The 13,338-nt window shown below is 39.1% G+C and overlaps 1 pseudogene; it reads right to left on the bottom strand.

Annotated features, from left to right (window-relative positions):
• Nucleotides 1-10,863: 10,863 nt before the first annotated feature.
• LOC118544512 (fatty acid-binding protein 5 pseudogene) lies at nt 10,864-12,966 on the bottom strand (annotated as a pseudogene).
• Nucleotides 12,967-13,338: the final 372 nt, after the last annotated feature.

The raw sequence follows: 13,338 nt of genomic DNA, 5'->3' as shown, positions 1-13,338 counted from the left end.
TGTTCATTTTTGCCATTCTAACTGGTGTAAGGTGGTATCTCAATGTGGTTTTGATTTGAATTTCCCTGATGGCTAATGATGTGGAACATTTTTTCATTGTGTCTGTTAGCCATTTGTATGTCTTCTTTGGAGAAGTGTCTGTTCATGTCTTCTGCCATTTTTTGACTTGATTATTTGTTTTTTGGGTGTTGAGTTAGAAGTTCTTTATAGATCTTTGATACCAGCCCTTCATCTGTAATGTCATTTGCAAATATCTTCTTCCATTCCGTGGGTTGCCTCTTAGTTTTGTTTCCTAACAATGTTAGGAATGTTTCCTTTGCTGTGCAAAAGCTTTTTATCTTGAGAAAGTCCCAAAAGTTCATTTTTGCTTTTGTTTCCCTTGCTTTTGGAGACGTGTTGTGAAAGAAGTTGCTGTGGCCGATGTTGAAGAGGTTACTGCCCATGTTCTCCTCTAGGATTTTGATGGATTCCTGTCTCACATTTAGGTCTTTCCTCCATTTAGAGTTCATCTTTGTGTATGGTATGAGAGAATGGTCGAGTTTCATTCTTCTGTATATAGCTGTCCAATTTTCCTAGCACCATTTATTAAAGAGACTTTTTTCTATTGGATGTTCTTTCCTGCTTTGTCAAAGATTAGTTGACCATATAGTGGTGGATCCATTTCTGGGTTCTCTATTCTGCTTTATTGATCTATGTGTCTGCTTTTGTGCCAGTACTATGCTGTCTTGGTGATCACAGTTTTGTAGTATAGTTTGAAATCAGGCAACATGATGCCCCCAGCTTTGTTTTTCTTTTTCAACATTTCCTGGGCGATTTGGGGTCTTTTCTGGTTCCATACAAATTTCAGGATTGTTTGTTCCAGCTCTTTGAAAAATGCCAATGGTATTTTGATTGGGATGGCATTGAAAGTATAGATTGCTCTGGGCAGCATAGACATTTTGTGGAAGGAGTCAAGATGCCCTTCAGTAGATGAATGGATAAAGAAGATGTGATTCATATATACAATGGAATATTACTCAGCCATCAGAAAGGATGAATACCCACCATTTGCATTGACATGGATGGAACTGGAGGGGATTATGCTAAGTGAAATAAGTCAAGCAGAGAAAGACAATTATATGGTTTCATTCATATGTGAAATATAAGGAATAGCACAGAGGACATTAGGGGAAGGAAGGGAAAACTGAAGGGGAGGAAATCAGAGGGGAGATGAACCATGAGAGACTATGGACTCTGGGAAACAATCTGAGGGTTTCAGAGGGGACGGGAGTGGGGGGATGGGTTAGCCCAGTGATGGGTATTAAGGAGGGCATGTGTTGTAATGAGCACTGGGTGGTATACGCAAATAATGAATCATGGAACAGCACAGCAAAAACTAATGATGTACTGTATGGTGACCAACATAACATAATAAAAATTAATTAATTGATTAATTAATTAAAAAAGAAAAATTAATAAAATTGACCATGCCCTGGGCACTTCCTCATTAAAAAAAAAGAAAATGGGCAAAAGGCATGATAAGATACTTCACCAGAAATGGCCTAGAAATGACAAACAGAACAGAGCAAGATGTTCAACATCACTAGCCATTAGGGAAATGAAAATTAAGACCATAATGAAATATCTACTGCACACTCAGAACAGTTAAATAAAAAGTGCTAGCAATACCAAATGCAGGTGAGATGCAGAGAAGTTGGATTTCTCACACATTACGGGGAGGAATGTAAAATGATACACACCCTCTGGAAAACAATTTCACAATTTCTTTAAAAACTAAACATACATTTACCATATAACACAGCAATTGCATGCTTGGATATTTATCCCAGAGGAAAAACAAAAACTTTCGTCCACACCAAAACCTGTACATAATTGCTTATAGCAGCTTTATATTTAGTGGCTCAAAACTGAAAATAACCAAAATGGCCCTCAGTAGATGAATGGTTAAATAAACTGGAATATCCACACCGTGGAATAGCACCCAGCAATAAGACAAATCCAACTATTGATACACATAACTTGGATGTATTGCAAGAACAATATGCTTTTAAAAAACCAACAAAAACAAAAGCCAATCCAAAAGATCATATAAGGTATAATTCCATTTATACAACATTCCCAAAACAAAAATTTTATAGAGATGGAAAACAGATTAGTGGTTGTCAGGGATAAATATTGTGGGAGGAGGAGGTAGTATAATTTTAAAGGATTAGTACAAGGGAGATCATCGTGGATAGAATAGTTCTGTATCTTGATCATGGTGGTGATTACACATATCTGCCCATGTAATAAAATAACATAAAACTGTACACATACATTTTACCAATGTCATATTCCTGGTTTTGATATTGTGCCATGATTATGTAAAATGAAACCATTGGAGGAAACTGGGTGAAGGCTACCTGCAATCTCTCTATACTATATTTGTAAATTCCCGTGAATCTAAAATTATTTCTTTTTTATTAAGTTTTTTAATTTTAATTCCAATATAGTTAACATAGAGTGTTATATTAGCTTCAGGTGTATAATACAGCGATTCTACAATTCTATACATCATTACTCAGTATTCATCATGATAAGTGTACTCTTAATCCCCTTCACCTGTTTCACCCGTCAAGCTTTTAAAATATTGAAGTGAAAAGATAATTTATAAAACTTTGGGGGAAATGAAATAAGTGAACCTAATTGTATAACAAGTAAGTAGCATAATCACACATAGAGATATTATTTCAGGAGACTGTCCAACCAGCAGTTGGACTGCATCTCCTTAGAGGGATATAACCTGAAGATTAAAAGATTAGCCAAACAAAATCTTCAACTGTTCTCAATAATCGTATGGTTGGTGATAGAGTTATTATTTTTCTGAGACAGTTCTGTGTGTCTTAGGGGGATAAGCAAATGTGTTACTGCATTAATACCATCGGGAATTGATATTTTGGGCATACAAGAAGAGAAATAGGCACTTAAGATCAATGCGGTTGAATAAAAACTTGTAGTTCTAAATTTAAGTTGGAAATACCAGTACAAACTCAAGAAAAATTTTATGTTTTACATTATGTGCAATAAAAGGCATAGAAACAATGAGGAAGTCTACAGCAGAGGATGTTTTCTAAATACCATTTCCCACACTCAGGAATCAAGGTGCCTTATATAGGTGGAACATGATAATATACATACATGGTAAGTATGTGTGTGTGTGTGTTTATCTGTGTCTGTGTGTGTATTTATACATTATGTGTGTATATATATATAAATATTATACATTATGTGTGTGTGTATATATATATATATATATAAATATAAATATATACATGGTAAAGCTAGAATATTTTCCCACCAGAAGGCAAGAAAGCTATGAAGGACAATTGGGATCATGTCAAAAGGACTCAGACATGGCTCCAATTGGCCAAAGATGAGGCCAGTTGAACCTTGATGATGATGATCATGATGATTCCAATGGATTGAAACACATCAAAAATCTTTAAATCCATGAATTCATAATGATAATAGTAAAAATTCATTGTTCCACCTGATGAAAGTACATAACATAACCTAGAAAGGGTTCTTGGTTGGGGATAGCTGAGTAATTGTAAGTAAAGGGGACTGAAAAGTATTTTCCCTTGGGGATGCAATCAGCAAAATGCAGACTGGGGGAATCTCTACAGCACAAATAATGAAGTATTAGCAACAAATAAATTGTGAGGGGAAAAGAAAGGAAGTGGGAACCTATAGAATAAAGAAATTTATAAGACATGTCAACCAGTAGCAACATATAGACTTGTCAGGATTTGAAGTCAGTCTGTAGAAAATATTTATGAGTATTTGAATACTGATTAGGTATTTGATATTATAGGATATTATGAAAATAGTGTTAATTTTTAACTGTGATAATGTTATTATAATTAAGAATTTTTTTAAACGGCCTCTTCTTTTGAAGATATACTATTAATTGTTTATGGATGAAATGATTCAATGTCTGGGATTCACAGAGGAAGGAGGGGTGTGAGGGTAGAAGCGGACAAGGATGTGGAAGAAACAGGATTGACCATGAGTTATGAGTTGTTGATACTTGGTTCTGGATACATAAGGGTTCATTACACAATTTCCTTCTACTTTTATATGCATTTTTAAATTTCCCATGATGAAAGCATTAAAAATAATTTGGGCCAAATTTAACAGTATTTGGTAATAATAATATACACAGTATCCAGTTATAGCAAAAATCCTAAAGGTGGGTTCACCACCACAGGCTTGGGAAATTGCTGTAGATAAAGTCATAGTGTCACACTGATCTACTGGCCACTGTTTAACCACTGAGGCAATTTAGAGAAAGAATAATTATCCCAGCCCTGATTTGTATTTCTATAGCAATCTTTCCTCCAAAGAACTCATCTCATTCATGCTCCCCACCTTCCCACCAGGCAGGTAGGTGATCTTATCTCCTTCCGCAATGACATATAAAATTTCAGGTTCCACTGAGTTGCTGCTTTAAAATGTAGCCAGTGATTGTGGGCTTCAAACACCTCATGAACCTGCAGACCATGGAGTCCAGGGACTGATGAGACCCCTGGGAGTCTCAGCCCCTAAACTGAGGAAATGTGGTCAGCAGGACCCCTGTGGAGTCATTAAAAAAAAAAATGGCAAGTGCGAGCTGCATGCCTTATTTTTGCATCTGCTGACACCTTCCAGAACCCTGGCCATGTCCCATGGTGTTTAGCTTAGCCTGACCGGGCAGCACTAACAAAGTCTTCCTAATCACATTTATTACTTCCCAGCCCAAACTACCCTTTGTCCCCCTCCCATCACCTATTTTCAAACACACTGACACTCCCTCCACCTTTGCCCAGTTGCCACAGTGTTCCCAAAGATGCATCCACTTCCCCTGGAGCTCAAGTTTTCTCCAGATGTTGGCAAGCTTACTAAAGGACACAATATTGATAAACCTTGGAGCCCAGTTTGGTGATACTAATATGTTTAGACCTCTTACTCATGTGGAGCACATCATAATTTTCTGCTATAACAGAATAGCATAGACTGGGTGGCTTGAACAACATTTTGTTTATTTCCCACAGTTCTGGAAACTAGGAAATCCAAGATCAAGGCACTAGCAAGTCCAGTGTCTGGTGAGAGCCCATTTCCTGGCTTGTACATGGTCGCCTTCTCTCTGTGCCCTCACATGGCTGAGAGAGAGAGAGAGAAAGGGCTAGCTCTCTTCCTCTTCTTCTAAGGAAGTGAACCCCATCTTGGGGGCTCCACCCTCATGACCCCATCACCTCCTAAAGCTCCACCTCCAAATACCATCACACTGGAGCTCCAACATATGAATTAAGGGGTGGAGAAGAGTGGATACAAATATTCAGTCCATAGTAACTTGTCTCACTTAAAAAATTATAGCAAATAGTATTATTATCATTATTATTACTGTATGCACACACATAAAGGAATATATTAATATTAGACATTATTTAATTCTTAAAAATGTAAACCAGAGGCTTGCTGGCTCTTATACTATGTGGAATAGTCTAAACCACCATCTTATGTAGAGTCATTCATTTAATCACTCTTTAGGCAGGTACTCTATGCAAGAGGAAACAGCAGTGTGCAAGACCCGAAAAGTCCTGCTTTTCTACAACACATATTCAGAGATAATTATGTTAAACTCTATATTGGCAAAATATGATTGTGCAACCTAATAAATATGAACCTTAGTTCACAAACTATAGTGTGTGAGAAACATTACACAAATTTCTTTTTCAATAAATGCATTTTGAGTCTCCATCCCCACCAAGTAGGCAAAAGAATCAACCTCAGTCATATGAGGAGTTTCTTCCCATCCTTCTGCAGGCTCAAGTCAGGGTTCCAAGGGTCGGTCGATGAGCTGTCAGCCCACTGCAGGGACCCCAGTGATTCATCCAACCACATACATCACCACTGGAACACCCACTGTCCTGTTTCTGTGTATTGATTTTAATTTTTTTTAATATCGCATTAAAATAGGATTCATCTTGATGACAGCATTTTTTGGCACTCTCCTTAAGTTTTGCTCTCTAGACAAGTGCCTCACTCACCGCACCCCAGGCACTGAAAGCCAACATCTGAAGGCCCTCCAGCTTTATGGTTGGCACTTTCTCAGGCTCACCAAGGCTCTGGTTGGAGACCCTTGACTTGGGTAAATTTCTGAGAGTTGCTATTTATTTCTCCAAGAGATTTTCTTTCCTTCCAGAGGATCAGTATATTACTTTATTTTTCTCAAACATGTGACGTAATTCACAAAATCATTCCTCCTAAGAAAGTCTTTTCTAATTTCTGGTTTACTGATTAAGCATCTGGAGCCAGACGCAAGGAGTTCATCTGTACCCCATCCTCCTCCCCACTCCCTCAGCTGGTTGCTCTTTCTCCTGTGTCAAGGGCAATGTTTATACTTTTTGGCCTATGGAATTGAGTCAAAGAGGTAACTCAGAGCCAAAACCAGCTAGCTGTGGATAACAATTTATTTCACTCTTGAAACACTGCTAACTGCCCAGTTAACTTCTTCATCCAGAAAATGCTCTTCCTCCAGCTAAGCTAACTGCTTCCTGACGGCAGTAAAAATGTTAGAGCCCATCAGTTACATTGGCTGGCACACTCAGGATCAGTGTTACTTGAAGTTTACATTTTAAAAGGCTCATGGGGGAAAAAATCATTCCACTTAGACCATCAAATGTGTTTACTGCATCCTAATTACTCTAGCAACTGCTTTGCAAATAAAAACTTTCAAAACTTACAAATAAAAAATAAACAAGGAAAGGGAATGCATAGCAGTTTCTATACACTGATGAAACTAAATAAATTTTATGTTTAGAGCAAGGTATTTTAAAATAATATACACTTCAAAGAAGAAATACTCTTTTTTTTTAAGGATTTTTTTAAAGATATTTTTATTTATTTGACTGAGAGAGAGACAGCCAGAGAGAGAACACAAGCAGGGGGAGTGGGAAAGAGAGAAGCAGACTCCCGCAGAGCAGGGAGCCCGATGCGGGGCTCGATCCCAGGACTCTGGGATCATGACCCAAGCCGAAGGCAGACGCCCAATGACTGAGCCACCCAGGCGCCCCAAGAAGAAATACTCTTAATGAAACAAGCTTTTTCTTAAATAAAATACCTTTTTTTTCCTCCAAGAGACTCGGAAAGAGCATTCATAAAACTGTACATCCCTCTTTGAGGGCTATAAATATCCTTAGCAGCAATAGCATGTGATTATTCAAATAAAATTAGCTTCAGAAACAGAAAGGATAAGAGGGTGTTCAAGTACAGAGAGATTAGGTGATCATTCAGCTGTGATCGCTTGTATAGAATTTTTAAATTATTTCTTGCCTTGTCCCAGAAAGGATTTAAGATAACTTAATATAAATCAAAAGGGGAGGCAAAAGAGAAAGAAAAACAACATCTCAGACATAAAATAGGGGCAGGAAAGAAGTTAAAATAGGCCCGTAGAAAAAACTCATGAGTACAAGCATATCTAATAAGCTCTGGCTTCACTATTGGCAGAAATGTTTTGACTCCTTGGGCGCCTGGGTGGCTCCACTGGTTAAGCGTCTGCCTTCTGTTCAGGTCATGATCTCAGGATGCTGGGATCAAGCCCTGCATCGGGCTCTCTGCTCAGGGGGGAGTCTTTCTCCCTCTCACTCTCCCTCTGTACTCTCTCTCTCTCTCTCAAATAAATAAATAAAATCTTTAAAAAAAAACAAAAGGACTCCTAGAAGTGAGATTTGGAAAGGCCCTTAGGGGAGATATGTTACTCAATGCTCATGGCATGGAAATGGAAGCCCAGAGGAAGCTCATGGCATCCCAGCTGGGTAGAAATTGACCCTCTTTCCCTCCAGCCTGACATCTTTTCTCTCCTTTTGCTGCTTCAGCCTCAGATCTTGTCTCTTCTTCATGTGGATGAATCCTCAATGGATCACCAAGACCGTGGAGATTGAGAGACAATATAACAAAAAGTACTGACAGAAGCTGGTTAATAATCAATTAATCAACAAATACTTTAAGCACTTATTGTTCACCAGTCACTGCATTGATCGTCAGTGTGATAGGGATGGTAATACAAAGAAATACCAAAATGACGTGTGAAAGTTAGTAGAACCATCACTTTGCTGCTGGTTCCTATCCCACCGAACAGACAAAATTTTGAAATCCTTGTGGATCCATTGGTGATCTTTTTTTTCTTAAGATTTTTTATTTATTTATTTGAGAGAGAGAGAAAGCACAAGCAGGGGCAGCGGCAGAGGAGAGAGAGAAGCAGGCTTCCTACTGACCAGGGACCCCAAAGTGGGGCTGGATCCCAGGATCTTGGCATCATAACCTGAGCCGAAGGCAGATGCTTAACTGACTGAGCCACCCAAGCACCCCTCCATTGGTGATCTTTAAATGCTGTTAAATTTTTTCTTTTATTATCCTAGAAAGAAAATAAAATGTTCAATCTGAGCATTAAATTTTCATAATTACAACCCAGATAGTCTTAGCACATTTAGTAAGAGACATGCTAGATGTGGGGAAGGAATGCAGATGTTATCATAATTTACTCAAGCAGACCACCTGTCTGCATCACGTGATCCCAGTCTGAAGGGGAGGTGATGAAAACATGTTTTTTAAAGTATCTTACTTTTTCCTTGTAATACATATTCCAAAATTGTGGGAGACCATATATGATCTTGTCCGTTTATAGAAGCAGCAATCACCCAGAAAAAAATAGTCCTCTGTTGCCATAGTGATAATGATTTACAGAGCCATGCCACCAGAAATCTCATTCAATTGAAAATCAAAGTCCCCAAGTGGCAATAAGCTGAGAAAACTGTAATATCAGGTAGGATGATGAGGAAGTTGTAAATTTTAAGACACAGCAAGGTCCCTGGACAAGAAGTGAGTGCTAAATTCCCTCCACCTCAGGTCACAGGCAAGGTGGACACACTCACAAAAGTCCTGTGTTAGAGATCAGATAACTTCTACAGCTGAAAAATGTATCTGCTCCATTTTTTAAAAAGATATGTTTCTAGGAAAGTGGTGAAAAGGCAAAGACATACTGGCATGACAATGAAGTTGATCTTCTACAGAATTGACTTGCTTAATCAAATGGTATCACCTCAGAATGTGGACATGATATATTTCATATGGTTAATAGTTGTGGTATATGGATTTATTAAAACCAAATAAAGAAGAGGGTATTACCATTCAGGCCACCACTGTGGACCAAGTGAATGATGCTCCTCGGAGGTGTATAGTGTGGTGGCCTTTCTGCCCGGCACATCTCCAAGACGTGAGGTTGCTTCCCCACCACCATGTTGATATCATGTGACTCCCACTCCCGTGGCTCTTGAAGAGTACCTGATCCTGAGGTAAGAAAGTGAGAGTCAGCATACAGCAGAATAGTAACACATGGACTTGGAAGCTGCTGGTGGACCTTCCATCCATCTAGTCAACTGAGGAACAGAGAGGGTCCTTCTGCAGTGTGAGATTCTTGAATAAAAGCAGAGAAGTAGGCAAGAAATGGAGAGCTTTTCATATTCCCTGTTCCCATCTTGTTAAAAAAAAAGTCTTTATCTCAGGGCGCCTGGGTGGCTCAGTCAGTTAAGTGTCCAACTCTTGATTTTGGCTCAGGTCATGATCTCAGGGTCCTGGGATCGAGCCCCACCTCTGGCTCCACTCTCAGCAGGGAGTCTGCTTGAGATTCTTTCTCTCCCTCTCCTTCTGCCTCCCCATCCCCTGTGCACACTCTCTCTCTTAAAAAAAAATAAATTAAAAATTTTTTAAGTCTTCATCTCTTCTTTCTCCTTTTTTCCTTTGCCCCTAGGGAAGTTCCACCAATGTTGGCATTTTCTATTACCTGGTCACATCTCATGATTGTGCCTGCCTAGTGGAATATATGACATTTCCCTTAGTTACACTTGTCCCATTTCAGCTTTAACTCTTAGTGGCTGGCTGCCCACATCAACTTCCTGATATTTCCCAGTAAAAATAATACTGTCTACTTATACTGTTGAGCACTTACTATGTGCTGCACACTGTTCCAAATACTTTATAATTATTAATTGATTCATTCAATTAGTCCTCACAGTAACCCTATTACAGCTGGGGGAAGTGAGGAAGTGAGTGGTTAAGCCATTTCCTCAAGGTCATATCACAGGTCAGTTGTGGAGCAGGTATTTGACTCCAGACAGTCCGGTTCTGGAGCCCAAGCCCACAACGACAGGCAAACACAGCCTCCCTGCAGATTTAAGTCTGTGTGAACACCGAAAGGCAATCAACAATATCCCCCAGGAGATGTCACACTTTGAAGTGTTCCTGGCTTATGGAGAGGCAGCTTTGGACAGTTTTAACTATTTCCAGTAATGTGCATGCACATACACGCATGCACACACAATACACATATGTAAGTATGCAAACAGATATGTGCACACACACATAAGCATGCACACATGCACACAAACATACACACACACCCCTCAACATATGGCCAGAGTTGAACTGAGTGGTCACATCAACTTGAGGAAACCATTAACACTCTGAGTCTGGAGACCAAGACAAACCCAGTCTGGGACAAACTCCTCCACAAATCTTAGTATAAAGGTTAGGTGAACTACTTTTAACTGCACTAATGAATGGACTGGACCTTGAAGGATGATAAGACTTTAAGAGGTTTTTTCCTTTTTTTTTTTTTTTAGCACAAACACATTTATTTCCTAACCAAAGGGATGATCCTAATTAAATCAACACTTTGAAATAGTTGAGTATAAAATGTTTGTTATAAAAATAATTGGACATAGTAAAGGAGGAAAAAAAGCAGTATAGAGATTTGCTCACTGAACTGAGCTCATTCAACCTCACAGCTAATTCCTGTCCAAAAGGATGATGGAATTTTTACTCTACTTGTTCATAGACCCAAGTAACAGATGACATTGTGCATGACACATTCCACCACTAATTTCCCATCTTCCAATTTTCTTGTTATTGTGCTTTCCTTCCCATTCCATTCCTGATGTTGAACCAATGCACCATCTGTGAAGTTGCAGACAGAGTTTTTCTGCCATCAGCTGTAGTTTCTTCAAACTTCCCTTCCAGATTACATGAAAACTATGCTATTTTAAAAGTGTTCTCAGTGTTTATGGTGAGGTGTTTGCCATCAGAAGAGATGATACAATCTGATTTGGCCATGGCACCCACTTTTTGCAGAGCCATTCCCATTCCTACTTCCTTCAAAGCCTTTGCTCTCCACTAAGCACCATCTTCCTACCAGCTGCTGAATGGGGCCACTTTGGGCATGGGCGGGTGGGCATGCAGAGCCAGCAGAACAGAATGGGGCATGGGGAGTGTGGCTTACTGCTTTTATTATTTTTAATGGAGGATCAATCCTATCTCAGAAAAGCCTCTTGCTTTGAAATCAGAGTTGCCAGTTGTTGAGCCTCATGCCCATGAAAGATGGAAGATGGAAGGCAGGCTCCAGGAACTGCATGTGGGTTCTGGTATGTGCAAGTGCCCACGAACGCAGTGTAACTAACTATCACTACAACTTACAGGGAAATGCACTGCATTTCAGATATATCTGGTCTACAGAAATCACAGGTTCATACAGAAATGAGGTTTGCAACCAGAAACGTAAAAGGTGTAGGAGGTAAAGTGAGCTTTGACAAGGAAGTGTTACATTTTCTCCTTAGAGTTATTGGAAATAAACAGCTTCCCATCTAATGTAGCATTCTCGTCACCTTTACCGAATGCCTCCAATTACTCTTTTGTGCTAATGCTATTGACATGCTGATATTTTTATTGATGTGTAGTTGACAGACAATATATTAGTTTCAGGTGTATAACATAGTGATTCAACATTTATATACATTATGAAGTATAAAGTGATAAATCTAGCTACCATCTTGACATGCTAATTTTCATATCTTGTATGATCTTGAAAATGAGAACATAACATTTACCATCCCCCAAAATTCTCTTATTCCCTCAGCCCTATATACAGAGAGTTAAAGAAATAAAATAAATACAAGTTGTTACTTATCCTCAACTCTACTGTTCCTAATTTGTACACTACTTTGAGAATGATTTGTCTAAACTCTTGGATGGGATTAATGAGCCACTAATGGCCAACCAAAGACTTCCAGTAGTCTTTGTTGCCTTCATTGTCTTCTGTCACCTTGTGTACAGGAAATTGAGGATTTTCCTCCAGAGCTGCAGTATTTTTCCAAGCGTACAATGCCACAGGAGCTTTCCATCCCTGGAATTTTTATCTGTGAGCTTGACCAAGAGGATTTCACCAGTTTCCAGACTTTTAAAGTCTAGTTTTCCCTCTCTCTCCCAGATTAACAAATGCGGGCAATTAAGAATAAACAGTAAACAGAAAATCCAGAAATGCTAAACAAGAGAAAAACACTGTTTCAAAAATTAACTCTAAATACATTAGAACAGAGATTGCCAAAACTCTACTGCCTTCCACAGATTGTGTGGGTTTTTCAGATAGTCACACATGGGATTTTCATTGGAAAGCCAAGGAGACACTCACAGATCATAGCCCACTTTTCCGTCTCTGCCATCATGACAGAAAGTAAATGTTGCACAGCAGGCAGCAGGAGGAAGCACCAAAGTCTCCAGAGAATGGTGAGTAATCTCTGTCTGAGAGGATGACAGCAACCACTTTAAAAGGCTAATCTAAATTTATGAGCCTTCACCCTTTGCCCGTTCTCTGAATGTTGATTCCAGAAGATGTGCCCCAGAGATGTGTAGCTATTGAGCTTCCTAGCTGGGTGTAGAAAGGTCAAAGTATTTATGGCAGGAAAAAAGGCTCTTGGGATAAAGCTGACTTAGAAATTACATGTTGGCATTCTTTAAGTTTAGCCAGATAAAAACTTCTAGAATTTGGATAGAGATGTAGTTCCACCTGGTTTCTTTTTCTAAGCCCCAGTTAATATTCTGTAGCCTGAACAAGGTCATTGGGAGTTATTGAATCTATCAAGCAATCTCCCCTACTGAGTGAATGGGGAGATCATTCTGGAAGAACCACAGAAGGGAGTTTGCAAAAATTACAGGGAGGTTTAGGAGATAAGGTACTGAAAAACAGACCTGATAATTTTCTAATCACTTATAGGAGACAAGCACCTATAGGTAGCTACTGATTATGGAACTTCCCAGGTGGGAAATTGGTGTGTCTGTCTTCCTATATTTGCATAAACCAGTTGACATACAGTCTTCTCATGTGTACAAAGGACATGAACTATTCATTCCTCCCACTATATTTTACATCTCACTAATGTAATTCCCCTCCAGGTTTTAAGATGAAAAACCTGCCCAGAGTCACCAAGTCAA

The sequence above is a fragment of the Halichoerus grypus genome, chromosome 5, assembly GCF_964656455.1.
Source record: "Halichoerus grypus chromosome 5, mHalGry1.hap1.1, whole genome shotgun sequence".
Taxonomy (NCBI): Eukaryota; Metazoa; Chordata; class Mammalia; order Carnivora; family Phocidae; genus Halichoerus; species Halichoerus grypus.
The sequence above is the reverse complement of the archived record's forward strand: the minus strand, read 5'-3'. Positions and strand labels throughout refer to the sequence as shown.